Source organism: Zeus faber (assembly GCF_960531495.2).
Source record: "Zeus faber genome assembly, chromosome: 6".
In the NCBI taxonomy this organism is placed as follows: Eukaryota; Metazoa; Chordata; class Actinopteri; order Zeiformes; family Zeidae; genus Zeus; species Zeus faber.
The window spans coordinates 19369818-19375337 of NC_137201.1; positions in this window are offsets into that span (position 1 = coordinate 19369818).

Consider the following 5520-nt stretch of genomic DNA (forward strand, 5'->3'; position numbering starts at 1 on the left):
TTATTTTCACAAGTCAACTTATATGCCGACAGCTCCAATGAGCAAATCAGATGTGGTTGTCGCAGAGCTGCAGGTCCCTGCGGAGCCACGGCAGGGCAGGTGACTGTGCCGTGGGTGAGCGGGCCACACCCACCACATGCTGGACAGACACCTCGCGACGCTTTTGGGACATTTCTGCTTCTGTGAATGATCCGAGTCTCCCCCCTGTCCCACCAGGTCGCCATCTCTAGCGGTGTCTTTCAAGGGGCCGATGAAGAGACAGCAGAGAAACACTTGTTCTGAGTTTTGTTGATTGTCCACACGTGTCAACAATATGTGTGCCTGTCTGTCTCGACGTGAGCAATTTTGGACTTCTGTGTTGGCCTGAAAAAGTCACTCGGTCCAGCACGTGGTTCATTTTTGACGTGTTTGTCTTTACCACTTGCTGCCAGCTGCGTATAGCTTCTCCTTGGGATGTGTGTGTGTGTGTGACAGTGGTGGGCTTGATGTAGCCACGCTGAATTGAACCTCCAGTATGATTCTCACAAGCTTCGGGGTTCCAGACATGTGGACTCGGGGATGACCGTAGACTTTTGCTGACCTCTAGCAACTAGTAGAGAGTGCCAAAGCAATCTCCAGTTCATCCTCCTCATCCTGTTGGTTAAGTTTGAAAGATGCAATTATACTACTTACTCATGCTCCTTTAGTCATCCCCTGGTAATTGGCAGCAACTTACTACCAAACCACCACCACCAACTATCAAATGTGTAAATAATATCACTTATTTAGGACTTCATTCATATATGTTTTCCTTATTTTTTCTTGAGGGCCCCTGGGCAAGAGACCATCCCACTTTAGGCATGTTGCAGGGTGACCTCACACTATTTACCACCCTATGGGTAATTTGTATGTGTTTAAACAATTTGAACATGGAAAAAACACAAAACTTAACACTAATATTAGCTGAGCCAAAAATAGTCATATCATTAAAATAATTATTCTCTGCCATCGACCTCCTATTTATACTTAGATCACTTATACTTACACATATACGTCGACATTAGTTATGGATATAACAGGGAAATTGGGATCAAAACACAACAGTCATTATTCTGCATTCTCTAATGGCACTGACATCTTGTAAATTAAATAATGGTGAAGTTGAACTATTAATCATTTTGTGGGGGACCCCCTGGAACCTCTGGGAGGACCCCTGGGGGTCACCAGACCCCACATTGAGAACCATTGTTTTAGATTATTGGCTTAAGTTAAGGCAGTTTATGTTGGGGGGGTGGGGGGAATAATTGAAGTATCAGTGGCTTGCACATGAGCTCTACAACAGACCAGGGGGACACTTACCTGAGAGAAGTACTCTGCTAGATGGAGGTGAGGGTGGAGTAAAGAGAGTTATTGTCCACAGTGAGGGCTGGAGGAGTCCGATCGGGTGTCGCGGTGTTAAAGGAGAGAGAGACAAAATGCAAAGAACCCCTCTGGGACCCAACAGGAGCTCTCAACATCTTCCTTGACCAAGGATTTGGTGTCGATTTGCACCGACTGGATTAAAACAATCAAATAAAGTCCTGGCGAGATATATATACACACTCTACTCACAAAACGTTAGGGATATTCGGCTTTCGGGTGAAATTTCAGGATGAACCTAAAATGCACTATAACCTTTACAGGTGAACTTAATTTGACCTTCTCTAAACCATTGAATGCACATGTCCAACTGTTCAATGTTTCAGTACTTTTTGCACAACTTGCTGTTCTCTAACAAGGAGCTGAACGGCAAAGTTCACAACAGGTGTTTGATCCATGAATCGACCAATACATTTCCTGGTTCAATTAGAATTGGTATTTAAACAGTCCTCTTCATCACGCTGTTCACATTTTGACATCATGAGACCAAGACGACACCTAACAATTGATCAACAGTACCTCGCCATTGCGAGGCTTCAAACAGGATGTTCTCAGAGGGAAGTGGCCACTGAGCTTAGAGTGTCACAGAGTGTCATCAGCAGGTTGCAACAGATACAGAGAGACTGGAAGAGTCACAGAAAGGCATAGAAGTGCACGTCCTTTGGCCACATCCCACACTGATGAGCGCTTCATTGTGAACAGTGCCCTGCGGAGCCGGATGATGAATGCCACTCAACTCCAGGCACATTTAAGGGAGGTGAGAGGCACCCAAGTGTCACGTCACACCATTCAAAACCGTTTCCATCAGCGTGGTCTGCGTGCTAGACGACCTGCAAGGGTACCTGAGCACACCACCAGGCACAGCCATCATCGTCTTGCATGGGCCAGGGGGCATTTACGCTGGACGAGTGGGCCAGTGGGCCTCAGTGCTGTTCTCTGATGAAAGTCGATTCACGCTGAGCAGAAATGATGGCCGCCAAAGATGTTGGAGACGTCAAGACGAGACGAGCCTTTGGTGGTGGTGGTGTTACAGCGTCGGCAGGTGTGTCTAGTCAATACAGAACTGTCCTACACTTTGTGAATGGTACAGTGACAAGCCCATACTACCTGAATAACATCATTCATCCAGTCATTGTGCCCCTGCATGAACAACACAGGCCTCATTTCATCTTTATGGATGACAAGGCTCCAGCCCATCGAGGTCGCATCATTAGGGAACGGCTGCTGGAGACTGGGGCACCTCAAATGGAGTGGCCTGCACTTTCTCCAGACCTGAATCCCATAGAAAACCTATGGGATCAGCTGAGTCGCCGTGTAGAGGCTCGTAACTCTGAACCCTAGAACCTCAATGACCTGAGGGCCGCCCTTCAAGAAGAGTGGGGGGCCAGGCCTCAGCAGACAATAAGTCGACTTGTGAACAGCATGAGACATCGTTGTCAAGCTGATGCTCAAGGGCACATGACAAGTTATTGAGACGTTGACATTTTTTGCTGTGGTAAACCCACCGCTGTTGTTGGCATTTGTTTCAATAAATTGTTTGAGATGAGGAAATCACCGTTGCATGCTTCTACTTAAATGCCCTACTTTCATGACACAATATCACTTTTTACATTTTCCACAAATTTCATCCGAAAGCCAAATATCCCTAACTTTTTGTGAGTAGTGTATATATATATATTTAAAATTATTATTATTATTATTATTATTATTATTATTATTATTATTATTTATTTTTATTTTTTTCACTGATAATGTTAGATATTCGCAGCAAATATGCGATATGCAATTAAAGAAGCACCGAGCACTTGTGTCAGAAGTTGGGACGTTATTGCAGGTTGCTCAACATTACACAAACCACGTGGGAATGTTTTGTAACGCGCACAAGTTAAGGGAGCTGTCATAGCTTGTTGTGACCACAAGACGGAGCCCAAGATCAATAAATCAGAGTAATGCAGGTACTGGAACCCATGTTGTGTTCTTTTATATTTTTAAGCGCTCCTTATCGTCCTAATGTTTAGGGTATTTAGGTGTATCCTGATTTGAGGTGCGATTTTGATAACCAATCCTGCAAAAAAAAAAAAAAACTACGTTTTTATTATTAACTGCAGTGACTTTCAAAACGATTGACTAAATGCTTTACTATTACAATGAAATCAGTATTAATAAGAGAATTAAAAACTACTACACTAATGGAACAAAAGCCCAAATAAATGATCTTAACCCCCGAATCCCCCTTAAGCCGGTAATATCCACCCTAAACACCGCACGGAGAGGGATTAAATCAAATGATCGATACAAAAACAACAGACACACTGGCAATCTGGATTATGCCGGCTGAAAAGTAGCCTTGAGTTTTTTTCAAGTTGGTATGTGACGATAGCCACGGTATGTGGACGGACTGGAATAGTGAGAGAGAGAGAGAGAGAGAGCGAGGGAGTCGGAGAGTGAAGGAGAGAGAGAGAGAGGGAGAATCAATAGTGTTTAGACAGAGAAGTGGAGTCTAAGTGTGTGATCAATAGAGAGCAGAGAGGAGAGATTAGCTGCTTTTCTCTCTCAAACTAACACTGACAAATTGGTGAATTGGTGTATCGGCCCTTGGGCTAAATGGATTGACCTGCTGTTTCCATGTTCCACCATGTACTGTCAATACAGATCTGTGCTGAGCGCGGCTCTCAATGACGGGTGTGAGTGAAGCACAGAGAGGGAGAGCGGGGCCGGTGGCGAGGGGTGGGAGGAAACGGAGCAGTAAAAGTCGAGAGAGGGCGCAGGATGCAGCTCAGGTGGTCGAGCGCATCCCCTCGTCCGCGCCAGGCGTCCGCGGCGGCGTCTCATCAACGCAGGCGCGCACGGATGTGGCAGCCTCGTGCGCACTGTTATAAAACCATAATAACGTCTCCGGGAAAATTAATGGAAAGACAGATTAAAAACTAAGTGAGGAGAAGCGGACCCGCTGGTGTAGCTATTTGCAACTCATAAATCATTCTGACACACCCACGCACATGTAGACACCCGCACACACACACACGCACCTACGAACACGCGTCCACCGGCACACATAAACATACACACACACACACACACACACACACACACACATACTGTAATTAACCACAGGCTATTTACTCGCTCCTGCTGTAAATTAGACATGCAGACACAGTTATTACATTAGGGGGATCTGCCATGCAGAATACCAACAGGAGGAGGAGGGGAGGCTCGTACGCACAACAACCACCCACCCGTTCAAACACAAACAAAAACCACAAACACACACGTAAGCATACATACACACACACACACACGCACACACACACACATACAAGAAAGAGGGTATGGAAGAATCATAGACTGACGGGAGAGGAAAAGAAGCTGCGGCAGAGAGAATAGGGGCCCCCAGCTCTTTGTTCCCTGCTGCATTTCATTATCTGTAACGCCAGCCAACACACACGACACGACACACACACACACACACACACACACACCCACACACACACACACACACACACACACACACACACACACACACGCACCTCCCCCTTCCCTAAAGCTGTCTGCCTCTGCTCCACGCACACAGCAGAAGAAAATAGAGACACAGTGTCAACGCCATTCACCGGCATCTGAGCTCGGTCACGACAGCCATGTCTGCACGGTCATCCCGAGCGTTCAGCCAGTTTGTACCGCTGTCATGGGCTCGGGCTCTTCTGATCCGGTTCACTGTGACCTGATGTGGCGGAAAAGGCTCCTCCCCGCAGATTTGATTCCGAGCAGAACAATGGGGGATGAGGAGTTGAATGGAGCAAGTATTGACGCCCTGTCTTAGGTAGCTTGTCTCCATTTTGTTCGTCCATGGTGTTTTTCAGAGTACACACCGCCCTCTCCTTGTGTGTGCGTGTGTGTGTGTGTGTGTGTGTGTGTGTGTGTGTGTGTGTGTGTGTGTGTGTGTGTGTGTGTGTGTGTGTACGCGTGTGTCTGTGTCTGTGTGTGTGTGTGTGTCTCCTCTGGCCCCCTCTGCCTCCCTCACCCCTCTCTGTCCCTCTGTTTTCCCACGGTGATCGATAGCTCATTACAATCATTGACTGTGGCTCATCAGCACCTGTTAAGTCTGGAGAGAGAGAGAGAGAGAGA